Here is a 19,342-nt window from a genome sequence, read left to right as displayed (position 1 = left end):
GTCCAATGTCGTGCCAGCACAACATTCGATTTTGAATGTCCAATGTCCAATGTCGTGCTAGCACGACATTCATTTTTGAAATCCCTATGTCCAATGTCGTGCTGGCACGACATTCATTTTTGAAAGTCCAATGTCCAATGTCCAATGTCGTGCCAGCACGGCTTTCAATTTTGAATGTCCAATGTCCAATGTCGTTCCAGCACAACATTCGATTTTAAATGTCCAATGCCGTGCCAGCACAACATTCGATCATTGAATCATTTTTGAAATCCCAATGTCCAATGTCTAATGTCGTGCTGGCACGACATTCATTTTTGAATGTCCAATGTCCAATGTCGTGCTAGCACGACTTTCAATTTTGAATGTCCAATGTCCAATGTCGTGCCAGCTTAACATTCGATTTTGAATGTCCAATGTCCAATGCCGGGCCAGCATAACAATCGATTTTGAATGTCCAATGTCCAATGTCGTGCTGGCACGACATTCATTTTTGAATGTCCAATGTCCAATGTCGTGCTGGCACGACATTCATTTTTGAATGTCCAATGTCCAATGTCGTGCCAGCACGACTTTCAATTTTGAATGTCCAATGTCCAATGTTGTGCCAGCACAACATTCGATCTTGAATGTCCAATGTCCAATGTCGTATGTTTAGCTAACTTCAAACAGCTGTTTTATGGAGGCTATTCGTTGCCAAAAGTCCAGACGTGTATGTGTGTATTTTAGGTTTGTAACATTGATGATTTACCAATTTACATTTTACAACCGCCAACTCATCGGTTGTATGTTTACATTTTACACTGCACATTTTCATTTTTCATTGTACCAATTGGAGTTTTATTCTCGTTGCATCTATTCAACAGACGTCATTCTGTGAAAGTCACATGCCGAGTTTTACATTGCGGTGTGTAGAAGACAGATTTCAGTTCGTAATTCTACAAAGTACATGGTGGTGACTTTTCATTCGCAGTTCAACATGTTTACGAGATGAATTTAATTTTATTTATAGATAGCTCCGCCTTAACCATGTCTTAACTCCGCCTTAACCATGTCTTAACTCCTCCTTACGTCTTTCGGAAATTTCCTCGGCTCTATTTAAACCAATTATGGATACTTTGGACCATGGACATTGCGAACGTTATTATGGACATTAAGAATCATCTATATTATGACATTATGGACTATGATTTGGAAACAGGATGGATTATAAATTATTTCATGTCGAATAAAATAATATATTATATAAAAACATGTTTTTGTCTATATAATAGTAATTAATACGCACATATGACATGAAATGAGATGTATGCAAAATGATACTTGACTCAAACACAACAAAATGTAAGTCATTAGCATTAAATTGTACTTCAAGAATGAAAAGTCCCATTGTCTTATTTTACTTTTAAAGCTGCACTCTCACAGACTGACCGTGTTGACAACTATTTTTATTTTTTGTTTTGGAATTAGCCAATTATTGCGTAAATGTCTGAATACCAGTGGTATAAGACTGCTGACAAAAGATCAGATACAGTTTTTCAGTTTTACGTTCGCAAATTGATGTTTTATGGCTAAAAGTGATACTACAGTAACGTTTTAAGAAAAATGAAAAATGTCGGCAGTTTTCCAAACAATTTAAATCTGTTTTAGTGTGAGTAATCTTATTATTTGTAAAGAAAGCATTGCTGCCAAAATCAGCCGAGTCTGGGACAAAAAAAGGTTGTCAAAACTGTCAATCTGTGAGAGTGCAGCTTTAAATTACTATAAACACTATTTTAAATTCTACCATTAGAGGACACTTTCTTGCCTGTTTGCAATGTTTAAGATTGCAAGTAATATTAGATAATTTAAAATTTACGAAGAAAAAAATCTAAATTTTCATTAAGTTGAAATTATTCACTAAGATGCCCCAGAGGTTTCTTACCTGGTAGCTGGAACTGTATGGATAAAATACACTTAGATTACAACGTCATATAACTCGTACATTATACTGTAACGAATATTATTTTATAGGTAATTAATAAAGTATTTTAATGATGAAGTCAATTTATTGCTAATAAACTATTATTAGATGCTGCTACCTTTTATACCCCACCCACACTCAACAGTCAGGGCTTTTTTCACATTTAGGTGAAGCGTACCTAGCCCATTTGGAGGGGGAAAATCGCGCGTTTGTTTTTCTAATCAAAGACTCACAATATCTATTTTTCATGTTCTTGAAATTCCCCACTTGATTGCTATGGTTCACAGTGGCAGATCCCGTAATTCATAACCGGGGGACACAAGTGGTATGGAGGGCTGTTCTTCCATCCACATGGATATTTTGTTTCAATGATGTATTGAAATTACACGTTTACACCATACATGCTTATTAAGATAGTAAATGTATAACATCAGACAAAACTAGGTGGATATCATTATGATGTCCATCAAAAGTTTCGTGGGTTTGCTGGAGCAGGTTTTGAACAGGGACTTGCGTTAGAGGGGCGTTACTTAGGGGCACAACTTTTTGGACATGATCCCTCGAGAGGGCATGACATAAATATGTTTAAAATGTGGGAAGTGGGGTTAAGGGGTACTCCCCCTAGAATTTTTCTGAGAAATATTGACAAAAAAATAACCTTTAAGTTTACTTGCGGGCCAACTGGGGGGAGGGGGGACACAGGCCCTACAGCTCCCCCCCCCCCACTGAACGACCCGCCCATGGTTCACTTGTAAATAAAATAAATGGACAATTTTTGCTTGCTTGGGTATATAAGTAAAAAAACAACTGACAGTGGCAGTATAAATCTGGGTCCGTGAGCCCAGCTCAGATACACCCAACAGCAATTGACTAAATAATATGGTGATTTATAACCCATTTAGGAACATTGATCGTCAAAATTAAATAAAAGATAAAGTTAATTTTAGTTTTTATTGTGAAATAAAGAGAGAGTACTCGGACTTACAACCGGGAATTTACAGGCGGTAGGCGAAGATGTTATCTCCCTTGCTTGATTCGACGGAAATAAACGAAACAAAATCTGATTCGTTAGCTCCGCCCATTCACCTTCGTTTCTTCCGGTGACATTTACCATATAAGGTATAGGCGAAATCGTCTATCCTTGTAATTCTGAACTTGTCAATTGACTTTTGTAAACCTTGACTTGTTGGACTGCAAATGTTCATTTTACGAATGCGAGTGTCGACTGTAGGATTGCAGTTTTACATATGCATGATTCGGCTTTCTAAATTACATCATCATATTGTTAAAGGCAAGTTATACGATCTATGTTTTAGTGAGTTTATACAGGGTCGATCTGACAAATATACATTTTGACTACTATAATGACAAATGACAAATCAATACGGAAACACTGACGAATAGAAACAACAAATAGCACGTCTACATTGACAAATGTAAGAGATATTTAGTACGATTAAGAAGCACACTGTGGGAATTACACGTCTGGACTTTTGGCAACGAATAGCCTCCATAGTGTTTGGCTCCAACTATTTTAGTGTTAAATTTACTTTCTCGTGGTTCTAGTTGACATTTACCAATAATCTTAAAGTGACTAAACACCAGATGATACAATTTCAAGAAAAAAGGCAATTGTCAAAAACTTCCATAAAATGTATCACATGGCTTATGACACATGCATCTTTCTCAGTATCTGCTTATATCAATTAGTATTTTATCACGTGACTTTCACATGCTAAATATAAACACTATAAACAAGGAGACCTTAATGAGCCTTTTCTAAACGGGTAAACTCAGCTGAGACAACGACAAAATATTCTCTTAATCATGTAAAAAGATGAATTATCGGTCTTTGCTTGTTTTGTGGATATAATGTATTTGTCGATGTTTGACTATCTGGTGTCTAGCCCCTTTAAGTCAGTATAAGACCATGTAAATGAAGACCAAACCTGATGATTCAAGTGATTTAAGAGCTTATTTACAGGATCATTAGGGTCGTATGGCGTGACTGGAGGGCTTTTGTTATGATCTTGCCGTAATAAAAGTGAATTGCGACATTCTACTTGGGGTTCTGAGAACCATGACGTAAAGTAAAGAATCATGAAATGTTCCAGTTTATTTAGTTAAAGCAATTAAAACCTGTTATTCTGGTAAAAGGCATCAGTATTTCGTGTGTTTTTTAAAGAAGCATGGAACAGTTCAAATTGCGTGATTTGCATCTTATATGACCAGGGTTTATTTATAGTATTCCCTTTTCGACTAAATGTAAACATTCTTGGCTGCAGTGTGAACAAAGATATTTGTAAAGTGAAATATTTTTGGAATGTGCTAGGGTTTAAAACAGTCACGCTTTAGTCTGTTTTGAACAAGAGTTTTCTATTGTAAATCTTTTTTGACGAGGATAAAAAAAACAAAAAAATACCTCAAATTGCACAAACCGATTCCCTTGAAATGTTAAGGATGTCTGAATGCGACCGACATATATATCGTAATTTCATTGATTTTTTTTTTATTTCCAGGCCTCAAAATCTTGTTGTTAATTTAAATGAACCATCAACAAATTTGAACAATAAAACTGTACTTGACCTTGTTAATCCAGGTAGATATTGGCCTTATGTAGACAATGCGGCATTGTATCGATCAAATGAACAATGAAAAATGCATCTGTGTCATTTTCATATTTTGTTCTTATAAAACGATTTAGGGGTTAAAGCGAAAAGGTTCTATCTTCTTCTTTATTTAATGTCATTTAGAAACTTTTCGCATTCACCCGTAGTGTACAAGTGCCACTCCTATGAGTATATATCGTGTGTCGACGGTGTTCACCGATAGTTCACTCGGTAGTTTTCGACTTTTCTCCGTCAACTATATAATATACAGTTTACGACCTGTCCGTTAAAAATGCTATTCCAGAGCTGTGTTGTTGTGTACAAAGTGATTTTTAGACTATCTGCGCATGCGCGCAGGTAGTCTTAAGACCACAAACTCCAAAGAACTACTTCTATTCATGTCGTTTTAACCCATTTTTTTGTCTCAATGCGCTCTATGTTTAGCAGAATGACGTCGAAAGGTAGGAAGATAACATACAGTATTGACGTTCTCTCTAGATTAGCCCATGACGTTTCAGAAATTATTACCGACCGCAAGTGTCCCATCGCCTGCAGGATTTGTTATTTAAACCGGACGTGACCCTGAAGCACGCTTATTTTTAGGGTTTGCTATTGGCAGCGTATATGTGTTACACATAGTATTGAAGCGTGATCAGTAAACATTGCATGAAACATACACTTATGAAAGAGTTCAGTTAAAACGATAAACACAATTCGAAAGATACTCATACTTAATGTACAAAACAATATATTTGTAAAAACAATTTCATTTCAAATGTGAATATATAGGTTCAATATTGCATGCAAATCGTCCACATATGCTACATTACGCTTCATGGATATCAAACATCACACACGCAGATAAAACTTCAACCCAATTATGAACTGTAAAAAGCTCTGGAAAACTGTACCCACCGCATCCAAGCAACGAGTATGAACAAATAATGCACTTAGGCCATGTATATTCAATAATCACATATATACAGCAACATCAAATTCAATACGCGTTAATGTATAATGTTCATGTACTGTTATAAATGTTAAGCGCATGAAACGCCTGGAAAGTTAAAATGTGCAAACGAAGTCCTAAATCATGGCAATGTGATGCCTATTGGGGTTCGAGATGTCTGTCATTTTAGTGTTATTTTTGACGGCGGCCATGTCATCCGTTCAAAACGATACAACAAGGAGCGTAAGGCGATGAGAATGTTGACATGGTTGCTTCAACTGGAACGAAACTAATGTAATCATTGATACGCTTGCTATATACGATTCATTTGAACGTTACCGACAGGTTACGCTCTTCCGGAGGAAGTCTTCTTCTGCAATTTTAAATCGTCCCCTACACGTATTAGGAAACATCAGATAGAGGAATACTTTTGCCATACGAGAATCCTACACGTATGTGTCTGTAGTATAAACAAACAAACACTACATGACATTGTTAAAAGAACAACAACACGATTCGATATAAAACTCTTAAAAAACAAGGACGTTCGCGTGTGACATACTGACTAAATAAATAAATTTTATCGCTGTCAAATAAAACAACTCGGATGGTGAACAACAACTTCAACTTTCTTATAAAGCACACCACGAAAACCACGTGTATTTCTGCAATAACCTTTCCGCCAAACGTTTCATATCTGAAGCAGATGACAAATCATCAATTTTGAAACGGAAATAATTATATTTAATTGATTTGGTTCAAGTTATGGGAACGAGCATTTCAATACATAAATGTTTAGGATTCAAATGGCGGTTCCACGGTTAGATTACTCAACACATTACAGTAGTTCATCTGTTGTTTTAGTTTATACGTCATTCGATAATTCACGGCCATTATTAGCATGTCCTTTAGAATTCCCTTTTAATAGATTATTTTATAAATGTCATCTGCTTATGTCGTATTGTTAAATGCTACTTATTATTGTCATTTTCTTATATATTTCAGATACGGAGAATGAAGTCACGGACTTGACCGTCTTAGGTGAGCAAATTGTTATGTCATAATTTATGCCACGTAAACAGTATCTTTTTTATCCACATGCATGCATGCAGTACAATTAAGAAGGGCAGTCACATATAGCATGGATGTATATGGTGATTTATTGAACACAAAAAGTGCACACATTGTAATGTAATAGAAAATGAATATTATTTGTTGAATGAATACAACCTATATTCAGACATATAAACTAAATAATGTATATTCCACGATTTCATCGTACTCGTCCAAATATGTATAAAGGGATATAATTGTTGAATACAGAAACTGTTGCTATTTTGAATAATGTTTCTATTTTCGTGTACGAAGCATTTGCTACGAAATAGGATGTTATCATTTTGTTGTTAATAAATCATACATTGTAAGTATAGCAACGAGAGTATGTATTGCCTTGTTAAGCTTAATACGGTATATGGCCGCCCCTGAATCACCAGATATATAACCCTGTTAAGCTTAATACGGTATATGGCCGCCCCTGAATCACCAGATATATTGCCTTGTTAAGCTTAATACGGTATACGGCCGCCCCTGAATCACCAGATATATTGCCTTGTTAAGCTTAATACGGTATATGGCCGCCCCTGAATCACCAGATATATTGCCTTGTTAAGCTTAATACGGTATATGACCGCCCCTGAATAACCAGATATATTGCCTTGTTAAGCTTAATACGGTATATGGCCGCCCCTGAATCACCAGATATATTGCCCTGTTAAGCTTAATACGGTATATGGCCGCACCTGAATCACCAGATATATTGCCCTGTTAAGCTTAATACGGTATATGGCCGCCCCTGAATCACCAGATATATTGCCCTGTTAAACTTAATACGGTATATGGCCGCCCCTGAATCACCAGATATATTGCCCTGTTAAGCTTAATACGGTATATGGCCGCCCCTGAATCACCAGATATATTGCCTTGTTAAGCTTAATACGGTATATGGCCGCCCCTGAATCACCAGATATATTGCCTTGTTAAGCTTAATACGGTATATGGCCGCCCCTGAATCACCAGATATATAACCCTGTTAAGCTTAATACGGTATATGGCCGCCCCTGAATCACCAGATATATTGCCCTGTTAAGCTTAATACGGTATATGGCCGCCCCTATGGCCGCCCCTGAATCACCAGATATATTGCCCTGTTAAGCTTAATACGGTATATGGCCGCCCCTGAATCACCAGATATATTGCCCTGATAAGCTTAATACGGTATATGGCCGCCCCTGAATCACCAGATATATTTCCCTGTTAAGCTTAATACGGTATATGACCGCCCCTGAATCACCAGCTAATACTAGAAACCCTTGGTATCATTACTGATATTTTCTCACCATACATTTTTTGTATAAGTATATTCTGTCTAATGCATTTTAATGGCAGCCGCCTTTCAAATGGTATATTATTTAAATGACCATGGATTATAACAACCTTTTTAATCGATGTAGATGTTATGTTCTGTTCTATCATTAACACATAAACCCTTGGTGCGTTATTGTAATAGTTTACCTCATGCATTGGCAAATATACCATTGTTGCCTTATTGAAGTGTATTGCCTAATGTTGGTTTATTGTAATAGTTTGCCACATCCATCGGTACATAAACCATTGCTGTATTTTGTTAACCAACGCGTTCGAATCATGTTTGTCGGTCATATTTGGTGATCTGTGTTAATTTAGTTATGCAAACAGTTATATGTGTCAATGATTTCATTAGTAAGAACCATGCCTGTTCTTTAGTTAGCCGCACTAGAAAGTAAAGTAACAAGTCTGATCTAAGAAATTACTTAACTAATTGATCAGAAGTTCCATTTATATTGCAGCAGTATCCCTTAACCGTGAATGTTCTCTCCTTGTCTTTGCTAAGTCCTATACCTTTCAGGCTGTCAATATTGGGGTTTGTTGTAAAGGGTTGAAACAAGAACATTTAGTGTACAAAATACACTTATAATTATCTGGTGTTCTCCTAAACAAGAATTGAAGTCAGACACGTCCAATCAACGGACATGCTGGTGAAGTGTTTCATTACTTGTGGTACCAGTTGGCAAAAGCACGTTTTAATTCCTCATTTAATTTTCAACAGGAAGATGCAAAAATAGTCCTGCAGAAAGTGTCGTGCCGAATACTGTTTGAATTATGCAGTAAAAATAGATTTTTAAGAATTTAGCGAAATCAAAATTTATTAATGAAACACACGAAATTAGTACTTTAAAAAGCGAAGTTTGTTTTTCCAGTTTTTGCAAATAAACCATGTTTGTGTAGGTGCCTAAGCATGCGTCTATCGTTCGTAATTGGAATATGTGACGCAAAGAGAAATTTGGACCTGCTTTGAATGTTTTATTTTAAATGTAGGCTACGTTTTTTTCCCTTTCATTAATACATATATACAGATACTGATATCAGATACTATTAATGATTTGAGACCTTTGCCACAAACATTTATTCATTCGTTTGAATTGGATCTAAATCAGAAAAAAACAACTGGAAATTTCGCTTTCATAGCACATGACTCAGATTGGTCTATATGCTCGATTCACGCCATGATATCATGGTACTGCAGCAGCCTATTGTTAACAACTGGTTACTTCTTTGTTTTGGTCGAAGTTTGCTAAAGGGGTAGTGTATTGGTGAATATTAAATTTATATCCAATAATAACTATTAACGAATAAGCTCATTTTAATGTAAAAAGTAGCCCAAAAATAACATGTGGACAACAATTCAAAGCTTTATACAATGGACGCAGGTAATTGCTGATGACTTTAAAACACATACAACTACAAATACCATTTTTAACAGGATTTCACGAAGTGTGTTGCAATTATGAACTAAGACAATGATAACATAATCTACATGAGATATAGAAGCAGATCGCTTTTCATTGAATATTGACTTCCCCAGTCTTACAGAGACTAAGTCCGATAGTCCTTAAAAATATCCTAGCCATTTTTACCCTTGCCTTTTTCTCTAAACTGGGTTAAGGTTTGAATATTTGACTACTTGGCTCGTTCCAGCCGTTGTATTATTGGTATGTACAGACGTTTTATTGGTGCAATGTGGAGGCCTTAAAATCCAACCCCTTACTCGCATTTGATGTTGTTTAATTACCAGTCTACAGAGACTGATTCCGGTAGTCCTTAGCATACACATGCATAACATAATGACAAACAGAAACAGATCTAGTGAAAAGGATTAGAACAAAAGATAAATATATCTAAAAAAGTTCTCCTCTAAACCTTAGCTAAAGTGACGGACATTTTTACAACTTACAAAACTGATACACAATGAGATTGATATTGTTGAATTTTATAAGTAGTGGTATTTAAGTTGACTGTAAAATATGATTTTGCTTTATCTTATACTATATAATATCTAAAACGAAATTATTTACAGACGAAGTACACTGACAGGGTAGTAGTTAAAAGTTATACACTTGTGTGTTATTAACAATGTTAAAGTTGTCTTAGATTTTTTTCTAGTTTGCATTGCATGTTTACACCGGTAATGCACATGAGTATATTAAACTTAATCATAAAGCTATTTGGATATTTGATTAATAATGCGTTTACCAAATAAACTGGGCGGATTGTTATTTACTAGACCTAACGGTATGACAACTTGGAATAAAACGTCGATGTATGCGGCCATTGTCTCTTTAAACGCCAGCTAACAGATCGGACATTTTTCCCAAGAAATTAAAGCCATTTATTGATCCGACACAATTTTCCTGAAAACAAACTGCAGCTGAATTTCAATACAAATTACAAAACACCATGTTTGATGAGAAAATGTTTTGAATAAGGAGTCTTCAGAGATGGAGGCGGAATTTAATCAAAATACAAATTAGGCTGGCCTGTTGACTTATGTAATATTCCATGAAATTATACCATTTCTTAAAGCACGATTTGCGCTTAGAAAAATCAATAACATTTCCAAATTGGGGAGATTGTCACACTGCGATGCAATGCATTTGGTCTGTTTTGTTTTAATATTGATATTTAGGTTTGGTCATGTTTATGCAATTTGGAGGACAAAATCTCGCAACAACAGGGCGCATATTACGGGAAAAGAGAAATGAATGCCATAAGTGCTGGTACAAGCGTAGACGGACAATTGCCCGATAAAATGTTTTATGATAAAGATTTGGATATATCTTACAAACAGGTTTCCAATAAAATTGTATTAGATCGTCTCTTGTTCGCTCAAGTGCCTTGTTGTTGTTTGTGGTGGCGATGTCCTTGCCGCTTGCAAAACTGAATAGATGACTTTAACTCATCAACCATGAAACTATCTTACCAAATTTACCAATGGTAAAAAGAATATGTGTTATGCGGTCTTATACTTTCTATGTATATTTCTAAATGATTTTGTGTCCCCTTATGGGCTGAAACGGACGAGCAACTGCATCACCCGCTTGATGTTATCATAATGGACTGCCTTAATACCAGTAGTGTTTGATGTTCAGTGCGAGATCCTGTTGAACTGTGCCTTTTTGGGATCTACCTCTTGACGGTTGTATCTTGAGAAAAGGTGCACCCATTTAGTTTGTATTCAACTGATTCCCGATTATAACTGCAAAACATGTGTTTGATTTATTCTAACAAAACTGTTCATACCTTTATCTCCCTTTTTAATTTTAATGACATTATACCATTGTGATAACATTCTACCATCGGAATGACATTCTACCATTGTGATGACATTATACTATTGTAATCACATTATACCATTGTGATAACATTCTACCATCGGAATGACATTCTACCATTGTGATGACATTATACCATTGTAATGACATTATACCATTGTAGAGACATTCTACCAGCGAAATGACATTGTAATGACATTTTACCATTATAATAACTTTCTACCATCGTAATGCCATTAAACCATTGTAATGCCATTTTACCATTGCAATGACATTATACCATCGTAATGACATTCTACCATCGTAATAACAATATACCGTCGTAATGACATTCTACTATCGTAATGCCATTATACCATCACAATGGCATTCTACCATCGTAATGACATTCTTCCATCGTAATGACATTAAACCATCGTAATGACATTGTAATGACATTCTACCATTATAATGACATTCTACCATTATAATTACATTAAACCATCGAAATGACATTGTAATGACATTATACCATCGTAATGACATTCTACCATCGTAATGACATTATACCATCGTAATGACATTCTACCATTGTAATGACATTATACCATCGTAATGACATTCTTCCATCATAATGACATTCTACCATCGTAATGACATTAAACCATTGTAATGACATTATGCCATCGTAATGACATTAAACCATTGTAATGACATTTTACCATCGTAATGACATTATACCATTGTAATGACATTCTACCATTGTAATGACATTCTACCATCGTAGTGACATTATACCATCGTAATGACATTATACCATCGTAATGACATTATTCCATCATTATGACATTCTACCATCGTAATGACATTAAACCATTGTAATGACATTATGCCATCGTAATGACATTAAACCATTGTAATGACATTTTACCATCGTAATGACATTATACCATTGTAATGACATTCTACCATTGTAATGACATTCTACCATCGTAGTGACATTATACCATCGTAATGACATTCTACCATTGTAATGACATTCTACCATCGTAATGACATTATACCATCGTAATGACATTCTTCCATCATAATGACATTCTACCATCGGAATGACATTAAACCATTGTAATGACATTATGCCATCGTAATGACATTAAACCATTGTAATGACATTTTACCATCGTAATGACATTATACCATTGTAATGACATTCTACCATCGTAATGACATTCTACCATTGTAATGACATTCTACCATCGTAATGCCATTCTACCATTGTAATGACATTCTACCATCGTAATGCCATTCTACCATTGTAATGACATTTTACCATCGTAATGACATTCTACCATTGTAATGACAGTTTACCTTTGTAATGCCATTCTACCATTGTAATGCCATTCTACCATTGTAATGCTATTTTACCATTGTAATGCCATTCTACCATTGTAATACCATTCTACCATGATTGTTATGCCATTCTACTATCCAAACGGTCTCCCTGCAAACGAATTATCCAACAACTTGCGATGCATTTTCTTCTTAATCTTGTATATTTATCGATCTATCTTGTCTGCTAGATTTTTTTATAAAGTTAATTCAGTATTTCTTTATAACAATTTGTCTCCAAATGTTATCAAATACCACGTTGTGGTTGACACAGGTGTGTTACCAGACATGGCAAATGAAATAAGAGATCTGCATTTACATTTGTACACAGACATAGCTATATCAAACAGTTTTAACACTGAATATGGGCTGTCGGAGAGGAGGTTGTTTGATTTCATAAATGCGAACATACATTCACAGCTACGTATAGGGTTGTACCGACATACTATACATAAAAATAATTCATGTCAGACGTTTTCACGAAATGATCACCTAGAATGGAAGATATCTCACAGAAATGCGACTTAAACGGTGTTGTATTATATGCTAATGCAATAAATGAAAACAAAACAAAACAGTTAAAATGAACCCATGTTCTGCTTCAATTAAAGGTCAATAACCATGATAGGTCCGTAGACGGAGTAGGTCTAAAAGACATACAGTGTTGCAAACAGACATTGGGAGACTCATCTCTAATCCGTTAGTATGTATCTCATGAAAATATTCCATAACATATATATACTTATTGTGAGCAGCTAATTTGGATAAATGGATATTGTTTAATTTGATATAGTTGATAATTGCCTTAACGAGATACGTTCGACCTTTTGTGATGAAAAACATTTCGTTACACCGAAAGGTTTCAATCCACTAAGCGAATATCGCGGTGCTCCAAATTCAATAATGGTCAAAGTTGGATACAAACGAGGATTATTAGCCTAGGAATGAGGAGCCCTAACAGATACAAGAGGGAAACATGGTAGCTGTGAACACAACCACAAGGGACATCTTTACACTGCTAACTTGACTCTGTCTCTATACTTTAAAAGCATCAATCGATGAATCAACACGATGGTATAGTATACAAGTAATGCTATTTGAGAGAAATCAGTTTAGTTTTTATTAATAAAACAATTGTAAATGTGCCATATCCATCATTTATATAGACTTTTTCTTATAATCCAAATGTAATAATCACAATACAATTAATTCATCTAAATTGAACTAGTTTGTTCACATTGCCCTAGAATGCTATTGGTGGTGTAGTGGTATAGCTGTACGCCCCTCACCAAAGAAGTTGTTGGTTCGAGCCCCGCCATGGCCTCTCAAAAAGGACGCAGTACTGGGTTTTGTCGTGGAAACGGACTCGTGAGTGATTCGATCAAATATAAATTAGTATTGGTACCAATGGTATTAAATGTCTAGGTTGAACTGTTTAGGTTAGTATTTGTAAGTTTTAGATGCATTGGGTGAAAGTTATTGTGTAAATGCATGCTAATAAAGCGGCAAAGAATTTAAAAAAAACATCCATCTACTGATCTTACTCCTTATTTTCAATCAATGTTTTCGCCTGAGATTTGGGCGTAATTGTCGTATTAGTACCCTGTAAGTTGCGAAACGCCAATATACTAACACGCCAGTACGACCAAATAATGACGCCAACACGCCATTTATGGGGCACCAGAACGTTAAATGTATGTGACGCGTTCTTGTTTCAGTTTAGTTTAAACTAATTTATTTTACAACGATTGTAAAACATGCTTTAGCAACATTATATTCATCAATCTCGTCGTCTCTGGTCTTATGTTGTAGGGGAAACTGAAGTTCCCAGAGGAAACCCATTTTCCCGTCTTGTTGACTAATATTTTATAGTTCTTTTACGTCTCATTAATGTACATCAAATAACCAGTTCATATCACCAATAATATACATATCCACAAGTACATTGCCACTCAGATGAGAGTTATAGGAGACTTAATACAATATTTAAAAACTAAAATGTTTTAATGTCACAAATGTTAACATTATAAAACGAATCCATAAAACGTTCCCTTATCACTAAACCTTAAGAACAATTATTAAAATGTTTTTTGTTACCTAAAAACTATTTGTTTTATATTATCTGATCAATCAATGCAGTACTTGAAATGTTAGGCATTCTCACATATTTTATATTTATGGATATTTCAAATATAAAAAATTAACATATTACTTATCGTATTATTTCCATATTAAAAAGGTAGTACATGCACAGTTAAAAAGGAAAATAAAACAGATAAACATCCATAAATGGCACAAACATTTCTAATTTAGTAGTATAAAATATTCCGTCTAAGTTTTAAAATATGTAGGCAGGATTTGGCAGTATATTTTAAAATTCTCTGATTAGATAAGAGGCAGCAAAGCTTTTCAGTATCATTTTATGAGTTAGACATTGTGTTAACACTACTAGGTTTATGAAGCAGTGACTGACTAATTTCACTATTGGTTGAACAGTTAAGTAGCACATGCATTTCATCTTCTATCTCAGTATTACAAATTGGACAGATCCTTTCATTAACATCTAGCCTTTCATATATACCTGTCTCTAACCTTATTGGCGCAACACCACTTCTGAACTTTGCAAGTGCTGATCTATGACTATTTGGCATTAATATAATAACATAGTTTTCATTTTAACAGTCAAATTTAAATTTCTGATACAATCATAATTTGTTTCCACCATGACCAGATTAAGCCACAATACAATTTACTGATACAAGCCACGCACACCAAACTATCATGCGACCAGGCCGGGAATTGACCCCGGGTTGCCTAGGTGAGAACCAGTGCGCAAACCGGTTCGTAGGGAACGTCGCAAGACGGAGATTGCAGAAAGAAGTCACCATAAAAGACACTATAACATGTTATCATATATATTCAAATAGATGGACATAAATTCGGGCAATGTAACATTCCAAATAACAAACTTCCATATAGAATGTATTTGGGTAGGGTTTTGCTTTGGGAAACATGTCGGAAAGCAATCCATCATGCTGGGGTTCTGTGCAATTACATGCTAATCAATATGAATAGCAATGTGTCAGAATGTGTTCATCTCGTAACGAGTCATTGTCTTCTACTGCCTATGGAATATACAGAGCCTTATTTATACAGAGCCCATGATTTGTTCACGTTTTCATAACTAGACTGAATATCTTTTTAATCGTTCGATATGCACAAGATTTGAAATGATTAATATAAAGGACTTTGACATGTGTTTTATTATGGATAATGTATTGATGAACTTCAAAGTTCCCTTTGATTGAACACCACATGATATTGTCCAGCGACAATGCTACATACTCTCGTAAAATGACCACATAAAAGAACTATTATCATAAATAGATTTCAGAGTTAAGAGTTTATTTCAAATGCATTAGACATTATTCCCATGCGTACACAAGGCGTGACAAGCAGTAACACGATATAAGTGATATTCCATGGACAAAGTTCATCCAAATATCAAGTTATAACAGTAAGAATTTTTTTTTACGTTGATAATATACTATAATACATACAAAAAAGCACGAGGAGAGTACACCTATATTGTAAATATTAATTCGTCATGCTGAATCATTATAATTTTATGTATTCTTAAATGTATAACCCTGAAAACATACAATGCTATTTTTCATATAAGATATGAAAAGTGAATAATTTAACATTTATCGCATTTGGTTGTACATAATAAATCTTACGTAATTTGCGTTTTTTCTCAAATATCAATTTATGAGAAGAAGAGTTGTGTTCGGATATAAAATATGATTGATAATAATAAAGCTAAGGTGCAATTTTAGTCTAGCTTAGACTTTCCAAACTTATTGAACCATTTACGAACGTCCCGAAGGTATTGGAAACCGGGCCATTACCCGATGGGACGATCGTGAATGGTTGAATAAGATCAACGACGGTTTATTTACTTGTTTATATGATACATGGAGAACAATATGTGTCTCATAGATGTCGTCGGAACCAGTGAATCATTATTCTGATTGGCCATTGACACAGCATTGATTGGACAACGGCTAATTTTCACTTGTGTATATACAGCCATTAGAGATCGTCACTTTCATTTTAGCTAACACAGAATCGGAAAGTACATTTTGTTATCATTACTTAAATAATATATATAGACCGACATAAATGACAATTAAATGTAAATTAACTGTTATTGTTTATTGATGTTAAATTAATACATTAATTAAATAATATATATAGACCGACATAAATGACAATTAAATGTAAATTAACTGTTATTGTTTATTGATGTTAAATTAATACGTACATAAACGTATAAAATATCGTTTTTAACAATATAGATAAAAAACATTTTCTTATTTTAATTTCAATGTATTTATTTTATATCAAACATTATATTGTTCTAAATTTTATAAGGTCAAGAAATTTATTCGTTCATGAACAACATGCATGTAAATAACGCTTTCTAACACAATTTTATTTGACGAGTTCATGAAATATGTGTTAGTCAGCGAATCTTTGGCAACAGAAAGAGTTTTAGAATTTAGAAATTTGCTTTCTTTTCAATTCCTACGTCATACCCGGTAAGAGAACGTCATATTTTTATATGTTTATGTTGTCATTTCCTGTTTAAACACATTAAGTACCTTATGTCTTTAAATTTGTTTTTCACGAAATCTAGACGGAATACCACGATTTCCACTTGAAACAATAATCAGATGTAAAAAATACTACTCTATTCAAATCAATCTTCATCATAAAAACAAGATAAGAATTAAACGTATGAATTGCTATTGCAAAATCAGCAATTATTTTTGCCCATTAATTTGTTTACACAGATGCGAGTGAAATAGAGCAATTAATGTTGTATTACACATGTGTTATACAGAAATTGGTAATATTCAATTGGAAACAAGGTATAGCATTGTAACACCGCATAACAGCATCGCCGCATAACAGCATCGTCGCATAAACAAAATCGACCACGTTTATGCGGTGTTTTTCAACGCATACACAGGACTTTCTTATGTGGCAAAAAAGGCACACTTTCGCCCCATACAAAACACAATTAAAACACATACTAGTACAATAGTGGTTGATAAAGTTTCATCAAGATCGGACTTAGTTTTTTGTGTCCACTTAACCAAGCTTTGAACTAGACTTTTTGAGACATAAATTCTGACAAAGATTTAGTAAGATCGGTTTAAATGTGAACCAAACCAATTGAACCCTCTGTGAAAGCGTTTGAAATGACGTTTAGCCTGACTTATGGCGGGAATATATGTTACGACAACGCACAACACCGTCATTTGGGACAATCAGAAAATTGAATCGTCGTATGACGTAATTTATATTCTCGCCTTTTTGTCAGACTGACGGGCATGTACCCTTGACAATGCGCACTTTCAACGTCATTTCAAACGTTTCTAGAAGAGTCAATTGTTAACGACGGACAAACAACAGAAATCCAACAATCCTCACAGCTGCACATGTGCTCTTTGTGCTCAGATGAGCTAAGAATTATTTCAATGTCAAGAACCGCCGGTTATTGTGCGATTGTGAAATTTATTCACGTCTAGGTCATCAGCGTATATCTCTGGTTACCAGGGCAACGAAAGGAAAACTTTCGAATATGATATTGTTACAAAATATTTCAACGCAACATTAGTTTTGGGCACTTGAACAAGATGACTCAGATGACTAATATAGGGTCATCATGGATGTCTTTCTTTCACTGGTTATGTTTTTATGCACTAGTCATTTGTAACAAAGAAAATGTAAATGTGAACACTCCAATGGGAGTAATAATTTAATATTACCTTAAATTTGATCGATTTGCCTGCCTACTTTTCCCGTATTTTGAAGAAAATGACAGTAATATGCTACGCCCTAATTTAATCATCATCATAATCAGCAACATCATCACAACCACCAACACCATCATCATTCATACAACCATCATCATCATCATCATCATCATCATCATCATCATCATCATCATCATCATCATCATCATCATCATCATCATCATTATCATCATCATCATCATCATCTCTTTTTTAGCTTTATAATGAATGATTTAGTAAATCCTCCCTATGTGGAAAAAAAGGCACAGTTGGGATTAGCAATTTCTGCTTTATGCGTTGAGCGTCGCCGCATAATCGTGGTCTTCCTGTTTATGCGTTGAAAATCACCGCATAAACGAAAAAAACACACGTTCATGCGGCGATGCTGCTATGCGGCGTTACATAGCATGTCACTGGCACACAACACAACGTTATGTCTTTCCACACGGTTAAAACAGTGAAGTCCCGTTTCATCACGTACTTTATTACGAGTTAATTATATGAAGTCTTAGAAAATGTAATCGTATAATTATCCACACATAAAAACATTAGTAGGAACAAGTAAGTATTCGATCATAGCACACGTGTTTCTGAAAGGTATTTTTTTTATTTTTCATGTATATCGTGGAAATGTACAAGATGTACAAAAAATAATTCCAATTATTTCAGTAAATCAATAGCATGTGCAGATCTAAACGTTGTCTGAATTGTTAGGCTCATCCTTCTTGTTTAATCAATGTTTCAATACAAGACGTGGCCGTGTATTTATCGAATCTAGTTATTATCCAAAAAATGTTCGTAACTTGACACGCTATGCAAAAGGTTAAATTCCTTGTATAAAAGAATTAAAGCGCTCAATGGTTTGAAAGGTTGTAGGCCAG

General features: G+C 34.7%; 1 protein-coding gene across 4 annotated transcripts in view; it reads left to right on the top strand.

Annotated features, from left to right (window-relative positions):
* Nucleotides 1-19,342, top strand: part of LOC128237482 (5-hydroxytryptamine receptor 1D-like) — a 267,463-nt gene that overhangs the window by 147,687 nt on the left and 100,434 nt on the right. For all 4 annotated transcript variants that reach the window (XM_052953092.1, XM_052953161.1, XM_052953224.1 and 1 more), the window contains one exon: nucleotides 6,524-6,559. The gene's annotated coding sequence lies outside the window, so the exon portion shown is untranslated. The remainder of the gene's footprint in view (nucleotides 1-6,523; nucleotides 6,560-19,342) is intronic.

Source organism: Mya arenaria, chromosome 1, assembly GCF_026914265.1.
Source record: "Mya arenaria isolate MELC-2E11 chromosome 1, ASM2691426v1".
Lineage (NCBI taxonomy): Eukaryota > Metazoa > Mollusca > Bivalvia > Myida > Myidae > Mya > Mya arenaria.
The sequence above is the reverse complement of the archived record's forward strand: the minus strand, read 5'-3'. Positions and strand labels throughout refer to the sequence as shown.